Here is a 24179-nt window from a genome sequence, read left to right on the forward strand (position 1 = left end):
AAATTCAATTCAATCAATTTGCAAATTACCTCGCAATTTGCTGTTTGTGTGCTTTACATACAGAAATTTCTATTACCCTACTGTTTGAATAAATTATGTTATAGATTTTGCAGTAGCAAAATATGTCCTATCGCACACAATGGCATGAATGCTTCGATAAATGACAATTCTATTAGAAGTAGCTATTAAATTGACATAGATTATTGGTTAAAATTCAATCAGAATTCAAGTTCATTTTAATTTCACTAGAAAATTTACATAGTTTAAATTACAATAATACATGTGAATTAATAGAATGAATACTTTCATATGGAGATTTCTATCATCTTGTTATTCAGATATGTAAATTATCTTCTAAATCACTCATTAACCCCTTAACCTACGATTTACGTTCGAGAATTTTGGGCCGAAAACGTAAACAAGCTATTATACAGGCTGGTTGGTAACTGGTGATACAAGCGGAAAGGGGGTGATTATACGCGAAAGAAGAAGTCGAAAATATAGAATAAAAATTTTTCGTTTGAGGCTTTGTTTTCGAGAAAATCGACTTTGAATTGTCGCTCGGTACGCGTGCGGTACGTTATAACGGATCTCACTGTAGATCGTCGTCTCGATGGAAAAATTAAAAAAAAATTAAAAAAAATTTTTATTCTATATTTTTGACTTTTTTTCGCGTAAAATCTCCCCCTCTCCGCTTGTACAACCAGTTACCAACCATCCTGTATATTATATCTGGCCCGATCATCGTACTACGGGCTATGCCCGTAGTTGTAGGTTAAGGGGTTAAGGGAACCCCTTAGAAGAGTCTGTGTTATTATTTATATATATTTAATTTCATTACTAAGGAAAGAAAAGGTATTTTAGTCACAAACTCGATGTTTTAAAAATATAAACAGTTTTACATTTTTTAAACCCAACTGCAAATTATATCGTTGAATCGGTGCAAATAATTAAAACGATATATAGAAGAATACACTTTTTAAAAGTATTTGGTGTGTCAAAAGCACGTACACACACTATATTTCTGAAGGATACATGTAAAATTAAATAAAATTAATAAAAGGCTAGACATATATGTAAACTTTCTGCGCGAAAATATTTTTTATCATTTTGTTAAAGTTATTATAAAAGTGAGAATCTTCGTATGTAAAATACTACTGTAAGTGTTTCAGTGCGAGATACGAGGATGTGCATTTGCTAAAAATTTCAATTTCAAAATGTATTTATCATCATCTACTTTCGCAGAGAACAAAGATAGTAAATAACAAATAAGAAATTTTCTATAATCTAATAAATGATTAAAAATTCTGTTTATATATTCTACATTTGACGAATAAACTTTTTCTATTGAAAGTATCAGAAACATGTTTATACGAAGTTATTCTAAAAGCGAAAATATTAAGATTAGAAGAAGAAAAGAAATAATACAAATCTTTGTAGTAAATGCAACATCAAAACTTTAACAATTACCAGCGGTACCAATATGGAGAACCTTTCGTGTTCCGCGAGTATCGTCACAACTATCATCAAAGTGCACTTTGATATTGACATCTGTTTCTTGCTTCAAGCGTATTTAACATGTTGCTTATTCGTGTAGCCAACCAGTTCTTAACTCGTCAGCTGATACATTAAAATCTGGAAACTCTCCAGATGTTCCTTATTACAGTATCAACTACTTTTCCAAAGATGTTTATCTCGCCAATAAGACAAGAACTGAAATACCACAGGTCCATGATGATTCGATTGTAATGTAAAATGTAGACAATCATCGTGTGATATGAATCTTAAATAAAATTAAAGACAATTTTTAAAGAAATTTATTCTGCTACTTGTAGAAATTAATTTAATTAATCAAATCTCGATAGGTGCGAATATCTTGTTTAATTTGATTTAAATAGATTCTTAAAGCCTGATTCAAGTTTTACAAGCTTTGATTACTTTGCTTTACAGGCTTTATTTACAAGTTTTAATTACTTTTGCCCAAACTGTATCGTCCACATAAGATATTAAAGGAAGTTTAGAAAGTTCGAATTACCATACACGCAAGATTCAAAGGTTACGAGGACTTTCAAGAGTTTTAAACTTTGAATCATGTTGTGTATGATTCGACAAATTCGAATTATACACAACATGAGTGGCTCGAAGCGTTTCTCATCCCATCGCTAGTTCTGACACTTTCGAAACGTGTATGTGATATGTAAATTAAACACTGGTAGCAGGCAGAACAAAGATATCAAAAGAGTTACGGCGAGGACGGTATACACGGTGCTCAGTAATAATCAGCATGCGTGCGAGCACGCTATGAAAGCGAACCGGCGGCAGTGGCAGCTGCTGACTGGCCACCACACAACGACTCGTTAGCGAGGTCGTCGTTCTTATATCGTTGAGAACTATACTATCCAGTTTAGCGGTACTTCTGCTCGAAGCAGCGCACTCATTAGAGCACGTGTCACGGCAAGTTAATCAGCAGTTTGGATTTCCATCAGCGTGCTGACTGGCACCGAATATCGACATTCCCGAAGGTTAACACGACCGATCAAACACCAGTATTTTGATAATATTACATTCGTACCATCAATAGGATTTGGAATTATTTCATTGTGAAACTCTACGGCAGCTTTGTATTTCGATGAGAAAAATGTATGAACGTGGAATACTATTTTTTTTTTTTTTTATTGAAGCAATTACGACTTCTACGTATAGAAATTATTTTGCAAGGGAGCTTATGTAGCAAGAAGTTATTTATATGTTAGAAATTGAAAATGTGAAAAGATCGCTGAAAATTTAATGACACGTGAAAGTACGTAAAGGCACGTGATTCATAGCAATTTATCAAATATAAGTAATCGACATGAGACAGATTTCGATGAGTAATATTGGCCTGTCAAATGCAAACTTTATATTTGAAAGAAACAATATTTCATAGGCATCAAGCTAATAACATACATTTATGTAAAGAAGGAACTTTAACATTGATTGTCATGGGAAGCCTTTATTGAAAAGTTGATAATTCTTTTAACGCCGTATTGATATGCTAATTATCGAAAAAGTTAGAAATACCGGAGCTAAAATCAGTCTGGAAATTTCCAGTTTCTCGTGAGTTATCCACGTATCAACGTCCGTAGTTACTTCTACTGTATTGGCGGAGGAAACAATTGCACACTAAGTGGGAAAAAATGTCAGTGACAGTACATTCGCTATTGAAACATGCATCGAAGGAGATTCTGGTAAATAGACTGTGAATGTTCATTATTTTCCAGACATTCGTGTCAATTTTAAACATCCAAAAGATTTGGAATATGCTTTTATTCAAGATTATTTTTATTCAAGTCCCACTTTTTCTTAGTAAACTACAGATCGAATAGCACGAATAAAAATATCTTGTACATGTTTATCATTTTAATCATATTTTTATGCAGAAAGATATTAAAATAAGTGCAGAAGACACTACAAAATATTCTTCTGTATCAATGTACAACTTACAAACAACGCGGCCAGTTTGAAATTGGGGGGAGGGGGGGTTGAGGTTAATTCGTACAAAAATAAGGCATGTTTTTGTGAATTATTTGTGACGACACAGTTAAAATTTCTTTATTAAAACCAATAGTACATTAAAGTATGACATTCGAAGAATATTGTATAAAATTTTCACGGAGAAATATTAAAAAATACGGCAATGGCAGCAATTATTCGGACGTGTCTCGGAAAACAGTAGAATTGCTCATAACTTGGTGCTGGATCATCTGAAATAAAAAAATCAAAGTTCATTCGTTAGGTAACAGTTTTGCCCAGGTAACGCTGGCAGGGTTTTTCGAAATTTCAATTTTTCACTTTTTTGGAACACTTTGAAGGGATAAATTAGTCGATTTTGCGAAAATTTACGGCTGATTTTCCCTTCAAAGTGTTCCAAAAAAGTGAAAAATTGAAATTTCGAGAAACCCTGCCAGCGTTACCTGGGGAAAACTGTTACCTAACGAATGAACTTCGATTTTTTTATTTCAGATGATACAGCACCAAGTTATCAGGGGCACCGCAATTCTACCTTTTTTCCGAGACACGTCCGAATAATTGCAGCCATTGCCGTATTTTTTAATACTTCTCCGTGAAAATTTTATACAATATTCTTCGAATGTCATACTTTAATGTACTATTGGTTTTAATAAAGAGATTTTAACTGTGTCGTCACAAATAATTCACAAAAACATGCCTTATTTTATACGAATTAACCTTACCCCCCCCTTAAGGGAATATGTAGAATATAGTTTCGATGTTGTCCATATCTGGAGAGTTAAAAACGATCCAGTTTCTCATTAATACCAAATACTTTCATTGAAATTTTGTTAATACATATTAGACAATATTACACTAATTATTTTTCGAACCTCTAGGCTTGAAAGAATGTAGCAACAAAGATTATTTGCCGGTAAAATAAATACTGAGATTTAATTTAAAGTGTACAAGGGTGGTGGTCAATTTAACCCTTTCGTTGCTACGGGCGACTATAGTCGTTCTGCGTAAGAATTGCCGCGTATTGTACATACGATGAGCGGCCGGAGTTATTGCACATCAAGTATCTTATTCTGGACATGTAGCCTTAGTATTTTGTTTTGCATCATTTGTTTCTCACGGACGAACACCTCAATACTACGTGTGGCGGCACTTGACGACGGAATTTTCCGACAGCTTCGCGACACAAAGCGCTATACCATCAACGCGTAAGGCCGATATGCCTAATGTACCATCGATATCCCTACGGTTCTTCCACCGAATATTCGGAAGAATACATACACGGCAACGGTCGCGGACATCTAACAAACGCGTGCTTAGTGGGGATATCGAGGGGCAACAAAGGATAAGAATTCGTTCGGTTTTGAACAAGAGATTCGTTCCGTTTGGAACAGCGAAGTGCGAAGGGTTTAACGTAATAGCGAAAGCAAACACATTCGAGAAGCGTGATTGTTGATTGTTGATTCTTGACTGTTAATTGTTGAATAAACTTTTGTTGAACATCGAGAGTATTTCTTGGGCACTTACATCCAACTGCACCTCGTATGTATCAGCAAACCAAATGCCAAATCAGTCTCGAGACACTTGTACGAATAAAGTTAGTGCTTACTGAAGCAAAATAATTAAATTTACTTTTTTCCCAACAACAGACAAAAAGGAATGCTTTGTTGTTTTTCAAATTTGTTTACCTTTATTTAGATTAATGACTTCTGGACAGATTTCATGCCGCCCCTAAAATGATGACAAATAACAGAAAAAGACGTATTAATGTAAATCGGAATTATTCGGAGCTGTCAAAAGATGACCAGATAAATTCAAATTTGGCACGAGGAAGATGTAATACAAATAATGAAAGATTTCGAGAAATTATATTCAACGTCCGAATCCGAAGAAGACATTTCAACTGAATCTGAAAAAGATACCAGAGAAATTACATGGACTAACGAATTATTCCGGCCAAATATTCATAAATTTCATTGCAAGCATTCGGAAATAAAAACATCAATTAGTTATTCGGCGGCAGTTTTAGAATTTTTCAATTATTCTGTTGCGAAAACTTTATAAATTTCACTGTTGGCACGACAAACGATTATCGGAGTAGAGTCGATGAGGATGATGATACGATAAATCCCCGAAACACTTCTCTCCCAGAAATTTATCGCTATCTCGCCATCAAATTATCAGTGTCGCAAAATAAAAAATTGTCATATTGCGAATACTGGTCTAACGATAAACTGTTGAAAAACAAATTTTTTGGAGAAGTTATGAGTAGAGATCGATTTTTATATTTGACGAACTTTCTCGCGCAGCGTGCACAATTTTCGCACGGCGGCTCGTTCAGTAGGAGAGCCATAACGAAAAGGTTAATACGATTGGTAATTTTCCTTCTGCAAATGACTACCCCTGCGTTATCGTTATTCGAGGGTACGGTGCGACCTGTGAGGGTCTCCGTAGAAATTCAGTGGGCTTTACCCAACGACCATAGCAAGCAAAGTATCCTTATAACGAGCTCTGTCTCAACAAATATATACTAGGACAGGAAGTTCAAAATAAAGGAAATAGTAAGGGAAATTTGGGCTTATAGACATAAAAACAATAAAGTAAACATAAAGACATAAACATATATGTGGCGGCACTCGAAGACGAAACTTTGCGACGGCTTCGCGACACAAAGCATCACAGAAGCGTAAGGCCGACATGCCTAATGAGCCATCAATATCCCTACGGTCCTTCCGTCGAATATTTGGAAGAAAGCGGACGCCTAACGAACGCGTAGTGGGGATACCGAGGGGCAACAAAAGAAATGAATCGGCTAAAATGAACAGCTAAGTGAGGAGAGTCGTGTTAACAGCGAGATGAACATAGTCGAGAAGCGAGAAAAAGTAGGAATCCGAGAATTATGCGAAACGAGTTGAAGGCGAAGAGTGTTGAATAAATATATTGTTGAACAACGCCGAGTATTTCTTTGGCACTTTACACCAAACACCACCACGTATAAAAACATTAAAGTGTAAAGACATAAACATATAAAAACATAAATGCTTCATATAAGACGAGCGCAGATAGAACAATATAAGAAGAAATTCCGAATTAGTTTATAAAATTTCATATACAGGGTGGTTGGTAACTGCTGGTACAAGCGGAAAGGGGGTGATTCTACGCGAAAAAAGAAACCGAAAATATAGAATAAAATTTCTTTTTTTTAATTTTTCCATCGAGATAACGATCTACAATGAGGTCCGTTATAACGTACCGCACGCGTACCGAGCGAAAATTCAAAGTCGATTTTCTCGAAAACAAAGCCTCAAACGAAAAATTTGCATTCTATATTTTCGACTTCTTTTTTCGCATAGAATCACCCCCTTTCCGCTTATACCACCAGTTACCAACCACCCTGTATAATCGTTTCAGAATAATATTTATAGTAACACAAAATATTTTCAACGATATTTATTTTCTAATAGCGTAAGACAGAGAGCAGAAACAAAGACAAAGAATAATATTTTATGCAAGAGGATTGAATGAATCGACCAGTCGGAAACAATGTTACGCAACCAGGCGAAAAAGAAAAACGGAAATGCTTACTATACCGCGCCAACAACCTTTCGATTACTCTTGATTGAATTGTCGAGCGAAATTCCATAGAAGTACTTACTGAATGACCAACACGGAACGAAAAAGAATTGAATTAATGCCGTCTCCGGACGTTCCAACACTGACGACGCTGTTAATTACTCTCTGGCTCTTGGCAATAAACACAATAGACTGCAGACTCTTTATTATGCATCATTAGTTTGATTAATTCTTCTACACGCATGTACGTGTATATACACAAAATATAATGTCATTGTGCTTACCAAGGAACAATAACAATTCTTATGTTTATTATAATTCTTATTTATTATAATGAATCCTCGTTTTTCGCTTTCTCATTCTGACCAATTAATCCAGGTTGTGCCACAATTCACATTATTTTTCAAAACATTAATAAACAATATTATTTTCCAAAATAATGTTATTTGCGCCCTATATACGATTGAAATTCGACATATTAATTAAATCAAAAGAATACTGTTAAATATGATCAATCCTATCAACAATCACAGAGATATTCAATAAGATATCTTTAAACTTTTCAATAAAAATAACACTGCATCAAGCATATTCTCAATAACAAAAATACTACATCGATCTTACTTTCATTCTTAAATTGTGATACGATTCCCCAGTTTAATATTTTGTCTCGCTTTAAATAACAAAGGAATTAACATAAAATTAAACCTATGCGAATATAACTTCTGCAGGTAAGATCGAATAAAAATATACGGAAACTTTTTAAGAATATATACATACTGTCTCATTAGTGTCTTCCTTCATTTCATTCGCTAAAGAAGACAAAAGAAGAACCGTTGAATCGCACCAGGGAAACCGTATAAAATTTAACCCTTACGCTGCGGAGCGCTCAGAAACAAATTGCTCTCTGGGCAGCCGGCGTGACAGTGGGAGATCGGTCGCGCGGATGGCACGATGCTCGGAGAAAGACACTGCGGCTGAGCGCCTATAGGCGCTGCTCGCAGTAAAAGTCAATTAAGAATAATAGTTGCCATTCGTTAATGAAACACACAGTATCAAATTCCAAGGAAGTTTGTATCGTTAGTAAATTCTCGTTCAAATTTTACAATTCCACAGTCTTCTTGAGTTGATCAAGCGCATAAATGAAAACATAAATAAAGGAACCATATACATGGTTGGAAATTTATACAACAAATAATTTTGTCTTTACTAAGTTGCTAAAAGTGATTCGAAAAGCTTATTCCTAAACAATTAATTTATTAGATGTAAATGTTTATATTTAAAAAGTAGATAACAGAAAATATATATATCACGTTCACTTATTTAATATTATTACTATTATTACTTCTTAAGTTTAAATTAATAGTATATAGCAACAAAAAATTAATTTAATAGAAGGCAATTTTTTAAATCAATTACATTAAATATAATATTTTTCCAAATAAATATTAGATAGTTGACGAATTTATCCTGGCAGTTAAAAGCTTTTAATTAACCATTTCATTTATTTTTATTTTTATTTAATATGGCTTAATACAGTTCTGTAAGTGTATATGACAGTTATATCCAATGAATTCACAACAAACTTACTAGCTTTATAATCATGCGATAAATTTGTTTTGTTTTTTTTTTTCTCTGTGATTAACGAGATCGTTATTTTTCGCTGTTCTTTAATTGTTTAGCGCGATACAATACTATAACGAAAACTAAACGAAGAAAACACATAAAAGTCATTTATAGATAAAAGTTCAACTAGTAATTGCATAATTATGTATTATAAAATTGAACTATGGAGTAAAGAGAAAGAGATAGATAGAAGTTAAATTCATTTCTAACTAACATTAATTTCATCAATTATATCACAATACAATATGTTTAGTGAAGAATTTCTGCCAACCAATTCCTCAATCCAAACCAATCCAAACCAATCCAAACCAACACCAAACAATCTCTCTAAAATTACTGAATATTTCTGCAAGAAAGTAGATCCTTATTGTAAATTATTAAAAATTTGTAATTGCTTTTGTGTGCGACTGCTTCAGAATGATGGACAGGGGATTTTAATCCTACATCCTTTGTGTTATTTGCGACCAAACCATATTTTTCTATCGTTAGAAAATTTCTTAAATTTGTCAAACGTATGAAAGAATCGTTATTAGTAGACTGCGAATATGAATTGCAAATTTATATTTTGTCGAATATAAATAGAAAGGAAAAATCTAGATAGAAAATTGTTTAACCTATTACATATTATAGAAGGTGTTCTTTGGCTATTTTATATATTTTTGCATATGATGTGTAACTTGTGCATTTTTGCACCTTCAAAATTTCCATAAACGCATAAAAAGAATCTAGTTATTAACACATTCTAATAGTCGATTAGTAGATGTGATTTGTCATGTCAATTGTATGCTAAAGATTTTTTCAAAACGTTAACATTTTTTCTACTGTTGAAACTGCAGCGAAATTGAGACAGAAAATCAAAAGACCGTAGCTGGGTTAACTAAGTAGGTCAATAAGTACTGGAGACTGATAAAAAAGTAATATTTATCACTAATTCCGGTCTATCAAAAAAGACAAGAGCGAACGCAAACAAGAAATGCTGGGAACCGATAAGATGGACAAGATGTTTGTATTGGTCAACAGTGACCTCCAGCAGCCACTTGTCTCTATTCGCTGCACATATCGCGTGTGAATATGTGCCCATGTGTGTTCGTACCCTGTATGTAAGTATAATGTATATACATAGCGATACAACTTGGATGACCTAAATAAGAGAAACGTCGGGTGCTAGATAGAACGAAGGTCCGTGAAAGAAAAAAAGACCGCTCGTCGAACTCTATTCAACCGTGTGATAAGCCACGGTTTTCGATCTTCTCTTCTCCTCTAGTCCTTTATCGATGCGCCACATTAAACGACGAATAAGAAGATCGAAACCAGAAGAGGATAAAGCGGAAAAACTGGCCACGCTTCTGTTTACCTTTTTAGCGGTCCGGATGTCGTCCCTCGAGAACTCAATCGAACTGGATATACTGGATGTTACAAAGCACGTGGGATGAATTTCAGGGATGAATTGGTCACGTGGAAATAATAGAGGTTCGCATAAATATGTAGCCTATTTGTTGACCTCATTTCTGAGCTATATTTACTTCGGTAATTCTTGTAGCATTTTCAGTTAGAATTTTATAGGTTTTAGACGAAATTATCAGAATGACAACCATGAGAGATTTGATATATTACTAAGTACTTTTGTACAATATTAAATTTGTTATCCGTGTGGAAATATTAGGTATCGTTATGATTGTTTAAATTTAATTGGCACAGCTTAGTTCCAATAAGAATTAATAATAGTTATATTGTTATGTATAGAGTGTGGATTTATGTATATGCATTTATTGGAAATTTAAAAGTGCAAAAATATACAGAATATGCAAAATAAAATACTTGTAACAAATATACCATAGGTATAATCTCAACGTATTAAATTCCATTTATTTAAAAACATGAAATTGTATAGATATATACTACCTAATTGTATAAAAATTTATTAATATAATAAATTGGACATGATATTTTTCCTAGATTCTGCGAACATAATAATAATGGTATAATGTTTCAAGCATAAAATATTACAAGTACTCCGCTCTGAGTATTTTTCCATACCACACATGTGCAATCTACACATTTAAATTCACTATAAATAACCAAACATTCCTAGTCTAATTATTAAGGTATCTAAATGCTTGAATCTAGATAACTTGAAAACAACATCAAATAAGAGAAATATGTTGATACATAAATTTATATCACCTTTATCTGTTCAACCCTGAAATTAGACCCACATGTTTGATACACCAATTATAAATAGCGTAAAAGCGATAAAAATGTTTAATTGTGAAAGTGAACAGATACATTGAAATCTATAGATTGTGGAATCAAGGCGTGATAAATTCTTTGGTCACGTATGGCTTTAGTATATTCGGGCTCAGAGTTAAGATAAGATTTGAAGCGTTTTGCATGATGAATCGAATGCGTATATGGTTTCCTGTTTTCATTATGTATCAATTTGTTTTAGCAAACTTTTTGATTTTATACGATGATCTGCAAAATTTAAAAACTTCAATTTCTTCACACATACAAATCTTAGTGTAATTAATATTCAACAATGACACTCTAAGTTAAAAATTTTTATTTTTGCGTTAAAGATACGTTATTGCTTCCGCATAATGAATTAATTAAAAAGTTTTTTAATTAATGAATTAATTTTATGAAATTATAAATTAAACGTAATTTATGAACATTATATCATTAAATTATAAGTTATATTATAAATTTATAAATATACGTTTTTTAATAATTTAGAATATTAACATTTTCATCTAATTTTTCAATTCATATTTCGTTTTTTATTATTTTTACTAGATCGTAAAATTCGCCTTGATAAAAGCTAAAAAAATACGTGTCCCCATTCGAAAGCGTAACAGTAATTTTTTAATTTCGAAAACTCTAACCTTGGAAAATTTTCATCTCAATTACAAAATGCATTCCCTGCGAACAGACAACTTTTCTCCCCTCGGACTCTTCTATCATCCAAAACGATCGAGACGTTAAATGGGATAATCGATATACGTATAAATTTTCCTCATAGGAATCTCAAGGATGCGATATCAGGCGTCAAAATACGTACGTGAAAGATCCATTCAAAATATGTATCATTTATAAATTTCGTATTGATCGGAAATCAAATCTCTGTACTGTTTAACGTTTGTATTTTCATTACATAAATAAATCATTGACCTTACACTGCAATAAATTTAATGTAAGAAAAATGGATAGAATTATACAATCAAATGCAGTATTATATTTGATTTTTCAACTAATAATAAAATAGTTAAATTAAGAACATTCAAAAAGAATTTCATTAACTATTATAAAAGTCGATGTTCGTTTATAAAAATTTCTTTTCGAATACTCAATCCTTAATTAGTCAAAAACATCTGGCGCAATTACATAGCTACCTTATGAAGAACGTATCTCATGAAAAAAATGTTCTACTTATTTTTTTAGAAATAGACAGATATTTCATAAAACTCTTAACAAATTAATATTGTTTAGAATTCCTATCATTTATTTGAAATATATATTATGAGTTATTGAGTATTTAATTCAATTACTAAATGTACTAAAGAACTAAATGTACAATAGATCAAGAAAGAAAATGAAAAAATATGTATTGAAAAAAATAAAAAATAAAAAAGTTCCTTTACCTTTTGAAGCGACGGAACTTCGAATCCTCCCGCGAGTAAAATCCTTGTACGAAGCAAAGCATGATCGGTCTCTTAAGAGCAGCTACGAGTTCCCCCATGCACATTTGATCTATTGAATAATATTCTTCGACAAAACTTACTTCTGTGAATTTTCGACGGATTCACAGATAAGGTCACGAGAAAACGTATATTCTTTTCTACGTTTATCACTTAATGTTTTGTATCCATGGCACGTCACTCAAGGCACTAATTAAGTATTCGTCGAGCGTAGGTTCGTATCATCGAGATGTCAATCCAATTTCATTTGATACATTACGCGATATATACCGTCCAATGAAAGATTTCAAGTTCACGAAACGCCTATCGTTTAATCATTATACACCGATCGAAAACCGGAAACGATCGTTCTTCACGTGTTCGAACGACTGCATCGACAGTCGCGTGAAAAACGCAGAAGTCGGCTGGCACCGTCGGTCATTGTCGTCAAGGGTCGTGATACAACCCCTTAAGGGTATCGCCCATACGGTTACCAAGCCAACAAACACGATATAAAGAGAAAACAAGAGTCTCTGTTGTGTTTCCTTGCCGCTGGAAGGAGAGTACGAGACGCGAGACCAGTCGTATATCGATTTTTCAAGTTTCTTCGTTCCTTATCTATAATACCAGTTGCTCATTTGTACTTTTGAAAACACTTCACACTGCACATTTCTTCGGACCGAAACTTTGATTCGTATTAATCGATATATTAATAAAACAATAACGCGATATCGAATGATAGGGACAACACGTTCACACTATAGAAAAACATTAATTCGAAATTTAAAAATTTAATTTCTCAACTCGATAGGGTTTGACATCTCTCAAGTCCGTGTGAATTCATCTTAATGGAAACGTCGATGCAGTAACATTCGATAATCCATGACGAGTAACAACGGACGACTGCGGTTTTCCAGCAAAATCGATCCTCCGCTGATGAAAAGCAATCACACGAAAGCGGCGCGATATCGCTCGACAGCGCTTCCCTCGCTTTTCACTTTATCCCACTTTGTAAACAAAAGAGAGTCGCGTTAGGTTCACACGCGTTTCGCACGACCGTTCGATAGAGGGAAAGGAATGTATCACTAGTCATAGATCATAGTCACATCATAGTTCACACGAATAATGGACCACGATAATAGCGATCACTTACGCGTATCTTATCGAACAACTTTCACAATACTGATTTCTTGTCTCGGAAGCTTGGCACACTGCGTATAGAACACGGCATGATTATGATCCAGGGGAACATTCGAGTCAACGCGCGCCAGGAAAAACGTGGCGGGATCGTTCACCGACGAACACGATATATCGTCGCTGCGTCGATCAATCGAAAACGATCATCTGAGTACTCGAACGGTGCACTGACTCTGGCGATCAAGATGGCGCATGCGAAGTGGCCGCTGACGGCGCCGACACATACAGCGTCGCCTGGCACCGCGCGATCGCGCACGCGATTCTAACCTCTGTATCTCTTGGCAACTATCGCGTTGTCGTTTTCGAGCGACACAGGAGGAGGAGAAAACGCATACGCGACCGACGGCGGACGAAAGTGGAGATGACTGGCACCGTCGATCCGCTGCGTTCCTCTTTCTATGCTACCAGCGCTCGTCTGCTCGTCTGCTCGTCTGCTCGTCTGCTCGTCTACTCGTCTACTCGTCTACTCGTCTGCTCGATCGCTCACGTTACTCTTACTCGATACGTGTCCTACCTTCTCGCCTATACTATCTTCGTCCTAACTCTCCCCTCCCCTCCAACGTCAACGTTCTAGGGGTTGGGGCTAGATTTTAGGACCGCCTTTTAGTTACTCCCTTCATGAAGACAACTTATCTCTTGGTAAGAAATTGAAAATTTCTATGCGAAGCATATTAAATGAAATATGTATTTATAAATAATGAAATATGTTTTATAGTAATATCAATAAAGTGCGGATATTTATAAAAATTCATATATTTATGGATATAATTTGAAAAATAGCACCTAGACAAAAATTTGTTTTACCTATTAAATATTATAAGAAATATACTTTGGATATTTCATAGATTTTAAAATTTCCCATAAATGCATAACAATCAGCAATCTATCAATTTTTTTATCAGATATGTAGTAGGATAAAATGGTAATGAGTAGTATCGTCCTTTTGTTTACATATTCATATTGGATCTTTTAACTTAATATTTATTTAACAGAATTTAAATGTTTGTCAAACGTAACAACTCAAAATAATTCAATCCTACGTTAGAAGAGTATCAACATTGCCAAAGAAAGATTTCAAAAGTTAAGAATGGTAGATTACAAAAATAATTTGTAATATTTCACCATTGTTTCCTAAAATCTATGCTTTCTGTCAACATTGAGTTGTGTCATTTTTTAAATACGTTTAGGATATCTATTTTCAAATTGAACATACATGACTTTATCTGCTGGAAACAATAATTTCCTCTGAATACAGAAATTATGTTTTTGTTATACGTTTGAATACTGGTTTGAATACGAGAGACGGATGGGCGCCTAGAAACCGATGACTGCAAAGCAATGATCCCAACGACGAGAAATAGAGAGTTGCGAGTGGTGGTGGTGAGCCGAAGAAAGAACGGAAAGACAGATAAAATAGTGGGAAGGGAGTAGGGAGGAAATGGCGCTAATAGAAAGAGAGGAAACGGAGATGGAAAGAGAGAAACGAGAAAAGAAGAAACAAAGCCAGTTACGAGAGTAGAGGGGGCAAGATTGGTAGGGCTATTTTAGATATCCTCATCGATCAGTGTCCGAGGAGTAAGCGCAACACTTTCACCCTTATCGTTGCGTTATCGCTATCTTTTTTTGTTCAACGATTCGTAAATGCTTATTAATTTATTGCTAATCGTTTATTGTTCGCAACTATATAATTTACGAAATTCAATTTGCAAGAAACAATGCTAAACGATTTTGAAATGTACATATACAATTCTGGATCTGTTTTTAACTTTAGCAACATGATCACGATATATCTCATTACAATGCTCATGTAATTTCAATAAACTTTTGTATGGTAAATATTCAAATACTTTCGTCGGATATTAACATGGTTAGCTGTGAGAATCATAAATTGGTTCATTGTTAGTTTTCAGAAAATAAAGAGACGTTTTGTATTTAATGTAAAAAGTTAATTATATTAGTTCAAATCACTTGAAAAACTGTAATGAGGATACAGTCATTACTTATAATTTAATTAGTCATACAGCAAAAGAGATGATACTTTGAAAATTTGAGATTCCTCTCTCTGACTAAATTAAAATTTTCAAAATCTTCACTTTCGCTATTACGATTTTTAGCTCATCGTGTATAATCTGTGTTATATAATTTAATGCGCCGGCTATTTCATTTTCATCTAATCTCTAGGTTGTTGCACTTAAAAATCCTTGTATCTTTTTTTTCTTGTTGCCTTCTTATACTCCGCGCCGGGAGAGAACAAATGTGTATTCTTGTCTTTTTTTAGCCGTATTATTATCGTCTTACGAGAGTGATGTATAATTCCTCGCGCAATTTTGCGTCTGTACCCGATTTCCAATAAATCATTATTATAAAGATAAGGAAGTTTTATTGGCGCGAAACGAATTTTACGGGAGCGAAATGAAAACTAGGTGATAAAAGAATTCTTTGACACTTGATCTCCCTCCCTACCAATTATTACACTGTGATAGCGTTAAACAAACATTGACATAAAGTAAATGAATTCCGTCTATTTTCGCAAGTATGCTCTCGATTCGATTTTATCTCTGAATAAATAAGAAACAACTATATTTATGTGCATTTTTACGGTGCACTATCGTTGAGAAACAAAGTAACAAATAGCGTGAAAAATGTTATGACTAATGTCGACGATATATCACTTACAATTAGTTTAATTAATGTCGTATCTCTAAATATCCAAGTAGGAAAGAATTATATTTATGCATTTTCTCATTATGCATTATCATCGAGGAATAAAGCAACAAGTAGTGTGAAAAGTTGCACATTTTGTAAATTTAATATCATCAGTTTATTATTCCATTACTTATATTATTGAAATGATTAATTATTAGATTTCAGATTAAAGTAAAAGATTCTTTTTCTTTCACAAGTGCAAACACGTTTACAGTTCTATGTCTTTAGTAAGTCAAATTTATTTAGTCTGTCGGCTGAAAGCAGGCATTTATGCTTATCGTGAGATATATACTTACATAATACGTTTCTACATAAGACAGAGAAAATCAGTAAAATCCTCGCTAGCGTTTTGTTTCTACCGTAAAATCCGCTGATTCTACAATATATTTAAGTTCTATTTTATTAAATGAACAGTAAATAACGATAACCGGCTCGTTATCGTCAGTTCACGAATTTTATGCCATTTTTCACGATATCTCATTTCCGTTGATACGCTGTCAATAACTCGTTGTTGCTACGACAGTTCGATGATTGTGCAATTTATAATAAACCCGCTGTCGCACATACTACGAAATCTAATAATTTGCACTTCATATCGTACAGTCATATATCATATACGTATTAGATTGCGTTATACATTATTCTTATTTATTATTGTTATTATTATCATAATTGATCTATTACGAACATAAAAAATATTTGATAACGGAAGATATACACTGATCAATAAAACTGAAGTAAAATTTTAATAAGATACACGCACCATTAATTTATCAAAACAAAGCAATCATTTTTAATGCACATTTATTGAGAAATCTTTTTTTTTGTCGAATTTGTAAGATATTTTATTCGTTCTTTTACAGATATAAAAAAACTACTATTTATTTAAATAGATAATCAAATAATTAAATATTATTTACTTAAACATATGTTTTTATACACTTAATTCTCACGAATAAAAATATACTAACAATTTGATCATGATACTTGTAAAAAAGAAAAGTTCACTTTTATACTTCAATTTCTGCAAAATTTTTATTACTTCTTAGAATTTAAATGAAACTATAAATGAAAATGTTTCCTATCACTAATTGCAAAATTTAAATTTGAAGAGAAGATCACTTACTTTTTGATATTTAAGATCGGTAGAAATCTTTACTATTTCTTAGAGTTTAATTTTGAATTTGTTTCATCAACTTACACATCATAAAACGTCTAACCTTTTTCGACTAATTAAAATTTCAACTAATTCAACCTATTAAAATGGTTTCATGAAACAACGAAGTACCCAATATCTCGAGAACTACGACGCAGACTTTTCACTTCTGATATTCGACTCTCGATTATCTAAAAATCATTTAACACGTCTTGACAATTTAATAATATTTCAGATCTGTTGATAAATTTGATCGACGAAAAAACGTTCTTCAACTGTGATATATGCATGCTGAAAATACTATAATTGAGAAACTCTCCGAAAAACGTGTGAAAAATGCCCTTATTTTCCAATGAAACGTTCTTCTATCAGATTCTACATGTCATTTCCATAGTATCAAATTTTTGTAATCGCATAAAAGTATTACTAAATGATACCAAATTTAATATTACTTGCATTACCTAATTATATATGATACCAGTATATGTAAACGCTATACATAATAAGTAAAATAATATGGTCATACTTTTTGTATCCCCTGTATATAATTTTCTCGATGTTTTAAAACGATGAACAGAACATTTTGACTAAACGTGGCAGCGTTTTACAAAGTTCTTAGAACGTGAGCTCATCGAACGATCTTTCCATTCGATGCGTCTCAGACATTTTGCAAAACGAACAATGAGACGAAGAAGAAACATTTAAACGTAATGTTAAAAGAGAAAAACATCTCCATACTGTTGTTCGAGAAAGCGATTTTCAGCTTCATGGGGTGACATTATCTACTTCAAACTGACCATCGAGAGATACGTCTTGCGCAAAAATTCTATAAACATTCACGTTATGTTCACATCGTATCTGCAAGCAGAGAGGAAACCACGCTGACGTACAAACATCATAGGTCAACCACTTCGTAAAGACAAAGATTATAATTTTCTAGAGTCGATTCTCCGAGAATCCATGTAAATAAGGAAGCAAATATCAATAAGGTTATTAGTTTCAAACTCGGAAAATGGGGAGTAATTTGAGCATAGTCATTGTGCATACACATCGAGAGATGAAATTCGTAAAATTTACACAGAAATTGGAAGATCGGAGAATTCTATGACTCAAAATAATACGAAAATTAAGAATAACGAAATTGCGTTGGAAGCTTCGCCTTCGAGAAAATCTAGTTTGGAAACCTGCCAAGTATAGGGGAATTAGTTTGATCTCTTATTCGACACGAGTAGACAATCGACAGAAGGTTGTTCTATAAAGCAAAATAAGTGGAACATGTCGAATAAAATTTCTTCATGGAAGATCCCGACTTACAGAAAATGTAGTTTAAGCTATTGTTTAGACCGGGATATGCGTACTGGAAAAATTCTCAAATCCAATTAAATCTTCAAATTGCATAAAAATCCACAATTACAAATCCTATTAATACATAATACATAAATTAGGTACTACAGAAAGGTACTCAGTACTGTAATAGATAGAAGAAGAGTGTTTCTACCTAATACTTTTCATACCCACCGTATAAAATATGACGGTACAAAGTGTCTCGTTATCCGCTTCGATATTCCACGAATAATGACGCTCTTTGAGGAAATTCCCGTGGAGTAACGTCTCGATTGAGTTCCCGGCGTCGCGCGGTAAATAACGTCTCATAGCGCGCGCGGAAGCGCATGTATGGAAACACGTGTGCGTCCATTAGCACCCAGTGCTCTTACACGCACGTGTTCGACACCGCACCGGTAAACATCATCGCCGAAGTTGCGGAGGATCAGCTGTCGCGTTACGAGAATCCATCGACTAAACAAAATTAGAAAAGGCAAAGAAGTCGAGGTTAACCATCGAAGGACTTGCAATTAATCTGACAGACAACGCGTGCCTACGGTGAAGCCCCGTGTAACAACCGACATGGATTTGCGTCAGATAGAATTGGCTTCCTATCATATTCCCATCGATCGAAATCTAAGAAAAGACGTGCGTTTGATAGAGTATCGGCGGATGGAAAAATTTTTGACGATTTTGTTTGTTCGCTACTTGTTGTATTGTTTGCTAGAAATGTTGGAGTTTTAAATTCTCTAATGAAGTATTAATTTAATGCGACTCAAAGGATCGTGCGTTATATGAAATACTGGAAATTAGCTATTTGGACGTACTTTTTGATAAAGTATTATTATTAAGATATTCGATACTCGTCGACAGAAACTAGTAGTTTCATTGAACAATATGTTAGACATATTTTAATTTAAAAAAAGCTTATGCGAGTAAAATATCCATTTCTTCTATAAATATTACATTAAAATACATTTTATTCGTTAGACAATAAAGCCATACATACATATATATATTATATGTTCCTGACTACATGTTCAATAAAAATAGAATCATAGTCAATATATACTACTTGCCTAGAAATATCTATGACAAGCATATTCTTGGATACTATAATCAACTCTTTGAAGATTTATTTATAAAGCAATAGTTCACATCCTACATACAGCATAAGAGGATATCGATTTAACGAAACCAAAAATATTAAAAAAGCAATAAAAGGATTTGCTTAGAATGTGTTAATAGAAAAAATCACATAACGAAGATATGAAAATGGTAGAAGAAAAAATGAACTGCTTGCGAATGCAACGATAAAAAATAGTCTTATTAATCTATGCGTGCATGCATTCGCGAAGATAAAACTTTTCCTTGGAAATTTTGTCCACGGATAAACCCGAAATAAAACTGGGTAAACATCTGCAAAATCATTTACAATAGATGAATCATTTGACTAATGCTCTGAAACATTTGTCTGTTTGTATAGGTATTACGAATATTTACTAAGCAATGAATAAGTTCCCTGGTGAATCACGAAAGGTTTGTCTTGTCACGAAAGAAGGTTCTAAAGGAACCTCCAAATAATGAAACAACTTCAAAGAAATTGGAAAGCATGACATCCTCTATACAATAGAGTATTTTATGATATTTGTCTTTTTTCTTACGACGAAAGTAAGACAAAGCGATAAATTTATTGCTTGACTATGAATATACCTTTTTTCATTTTTTATCACATTTCAAATCTTAATATATTTTTCTCATTTCCTGTAATAATTTTTCGACTCTACCTGTAAATAAATTTTATGATATAATAGAAAACAAACTATTTTTCAACATTTTTCACTTTTAAAATTCGTCCCCTGAAACGATCGTGGTGGGAAGAGCAACATGGCCAAATGTGATCTTAAATCGCAATAACCAACATGCTGGTTAGAACTGGATCAGGGAGATTAACCTTAATGTCAAAAGCTTACATCTTTCTCTTTCTCTCTCTCTCCTTCTTTCTCTGGAGAAACCTTAGGACATTATTCTGCACGATAAAGACAAACGGATCACTGTCACAAGAGTTAAGACATTTGTCTAATTTCTATTTTATGAATACCTGTCTACGTGTTTTTCTTGACGAAAATCAAAGAACAAATGGAATAAATAAAGAAATAAATAAATCTTTAAAAGATCAAGTTACATTATGTTAGGTTGGATAATAAGATCAACTACTATGATATATTTATCTGCTGCAGCTAACATACATAACATTTTAATAATACTCGACAAAACGTACAAACTAATATTACCATTTCAAATTGGTCAGCAACCCATAAAAATTGCCTTGTTCGCGTCAACAGATTCACATTGAATTTACACCTTGAAACGCACGTGTAGCAAAGTGCACGCGTGCCTCTGCTCGATGAATACGTTTAATAAAGAGCGCAATTTTAGCCAGAGAGTCGGTGCACATATACTCGACAAAGACTGAATATTGCCACGTTCAAGTACAGCCGTACGTTATCCCGAGTGTTATACATACGTTTTAAAAAAAAATTTTCAACATGTAGAACAGCCGAAACGACGATTTCAGTGATGATATATTTTTTACAAGGATAAATGTTTAATACATTTGCTACCAGTGTCACATAGATATGTGTGACGCTTTAAGGCTAATTTAGACTTATTACTGTAAGCTTTGAAGTAGGTAAATATATATACCTATAGCTGACAAAATTGTTAAACAAAAATCAAGACATTAGACTATTGATTGAGGATCGCATGGGAACAACGTCATAGGGCTATATTTGTAAAGAAAGAATATTTTATTATTTCTTAGTCGAAAGGAAAGACAATTTGAGCCAAGATACGACTATATTGCCTCTCATAAATAGATGGTAAATCCAAAAACTTTTATGTAAAATCAACAAAATAATTAATATTATGACAATCGATATTTTAAAAATATTCAAGGATAGATATTTCACAAGAGCACGTATTTAATACCTATCCAAATCAAATAAAAAATCAATTTAATTAATATTGAGCTAGGTAATAGTGTATTGTATTTTAAACTTTCTTATATAAGACAGCTTTTTAAGTGAACGGATAATGAGAAAAAGAGAGAGAGACATAGATAGATAGCCGTATATACAGGGTGGTTGGTAATTGGTGGTACAAGCGGAAAGGGGGTGATTCTACGCGAAGAAAGAAGTCAAAAATATAGAATAAAAATTTAAAAAAAAATTTTTTTTTTAATTTTTCCATCGAGACAACGATCTACAGTGAGATCCGTTATAACGTACCGTACGCGTACCGAGCGAAAATTCAAAGTCGATTTTCTCGAAAACAAAGCCTCAAACGAAAAATTTTTATTCTATATTTTCGACTTCTTTTTTCGCGTATAATCACCCCCTTTCCGCTTGTATCACCAGTTACCAACCACCCTGTATAATAGCTTGTTTACGTTTTCGGCCCAAAATTCTCGAACGTAAATCGTAGGTTAAGGGGTTAATGAGTGATTTAGAAGATAATTTACATATCTGAATAACAAGATGATAGAAATCTCCATATGAAAGTATTCATTCTATTAATTCACATGTATTATTGTAATTTAAACTGTGTAAATTTTCTAGTGAAATTAAAATGAACTTGAATTCTGATTGAATTTTAACCAATAATTTATGTCAATTTAATAGCTACTTCTAATAGAATTGTCATTTATCGAAGCATTCATGCCATTGTGTGCGATAGGACATATTTTGCTACTGCAAAATCTATAACATAATTTACTCAAACAGTAGGGTAATAGAAATTTCTGTATGTAAAGCACACAAACAGCAAATTGCGAGGTTGCGAGGAATAAAAATGAAAAAAAAAATTTTTTTTGAATTCAAAGTCGATTTTCTCGAAAACAAAGCCTCAAACGAAAAATTTTTATTCTACATTTTCGGCTTCTTTTTTCCAACCTTTCGACTTTTTTTTACCAACCATCCTGTATATGTCGGAGATAAAAGGACATCGGGGCCTTCCTTTTGGAATATTGGCAAAAACTCCAATACCCTAATCCAGACTTTTACTATAGCTACACTTAAGTAATAAAACTAAGAAATAATTGTGCTCAGGGTTTATGACGATGGGCTTGGGCTCGAAGTGACATAACGGGTCACTGAACGTAGCCACGGTCACGGAAGGGACGTGTACCTAACAGAGGTATGGAATAGTTATATAGCTCTCCTTAAAAACAAAGATTGACCCGAGAGGTGGGGAGAGGACTATGTAAGGGCAATTCCACTTACACATAGATAAAGTCTATTCAGAGCAGTACTACTTGCACTTTGAGTGACATCAGGATCGTGTATCACATCGCATTTGTCGTCCCGTTGACCGTGGATTTGTTGTCGAACCTGAGGTCACCGTCATTCGTGTCTAATGGCTAATCCTAATTCTAAGTTCGTTAAACGCCCCTAATCCTATTCTTGACATCAACCCGACATATAGATATATATGTCGGAGATGAAAGGACATCGGGGCCTTTCTTTTGTAATTGTAGGAAAACCCCCAATACCTTAGCTTAGACCTTGCATTATAGCGACACTTGAATAACAAAACTGAGAAGTAGTTGTTTATGATTTAATTCGATTATGTGTGCCCGAGAGTTAGGACAATGGGTAGCCACGGTCACGGGATGGACATTTTTACCTAACAAAGATATGGCGTAATTGTATAACTCTGCTCAAAAATATAGCGGACCCGAGGGGTACAGAGAGATACGAAGAGAAGTATATAAAGGCAGTTCGACTTGGACTAAAGAAGTTTGTTAGTTAAGAGTTAGAAAGTTAGAGTCAAGGATTGGAGTTCCACTTGTGGACGAGTTACACGTGAATCGTGGACCAGGGAGAAAGCACATATTTTTATTGTTTATTTTAAATAACGTTTATTAGACCAAGATACATTTTAATACATTTGGGTATTCACAATAAATTATGAATTTTGATAAGATGTGTTAGGCATGGGAGAAAACACATTTGCTACCCTGTTGACGTTCAGCGACCCGTTATGTCACTTTGAGCCCAAGCCCATTGTCCTAACTCTCGGGTACACATAATCGGATAATTCATAAACTACTTCTCAGTTTTACTATTCAAGTACCGCTATAATACAAGGTCTAGGCTAAAGCATTGGGAGTCTTTTCACAATTCCAAGAGAAAGGCCCCGATGTTCTTTCATCTCTGACATATGACATATGTGTTTGTTATTTATATGTTTTATTTCTTGTACTTTTGTACGATATATTTAATAATGCATATACTTTTATTGTAAATAGAGATTACAAGGAATGAATTTGATAAAGCTGTCTTTTATATAGCGAACGTTTTTATGAGCGAACGTTTAAGTTGAGAAAGGTAAATGCTAACGACAAATGAAAA

General features: G+C 33.5%; 2 protein-coding genes across 4 annotated transcripts in view; both read right to left on the reverse strand.

The window, feature by feature from the left end:
• The window catches only part of LOC138187271 (GRAM domain-containing protein 2B), a 79285-nt gene that overhangs the window by 34847 nt on the left and 20259 nt on the right, over positions 1-24179 (reverse strand). The window lies entirely within an intron of this gene.
• LOC138187287 (U3 small nucleolar RNA-associated protein 15 homolog) overlaps positions 2071-24179 on the reverse strand; it is a 51390-nt gene continuing 29281 nt past the window's right edge. Inside the window, exon 6 of the mRNA XM_069127916.1 lies at positions 2071-2082. The gene's annotated coding sequence lies outside the window, so the exon portion shown is untranslated. The remainder of the gene's footprint in view (positions 2083-24179) is intronic.

Source organism: Bombus flavifrons, chromosome 2 (genome assembly GCF_040668555.2).
Source record: "Bombus flavifrons isolate JBK064 chromosome 2, iyBomFlav1_principal, whole genome shotgun sequence".
NCBI classification, from domain to species: domain Eukaryota; kingdom Metazoa; phylum Arthropoda; class Insecta; order Hymenoptera; family Apidae; genus Bombus; species Bombus flavifrons.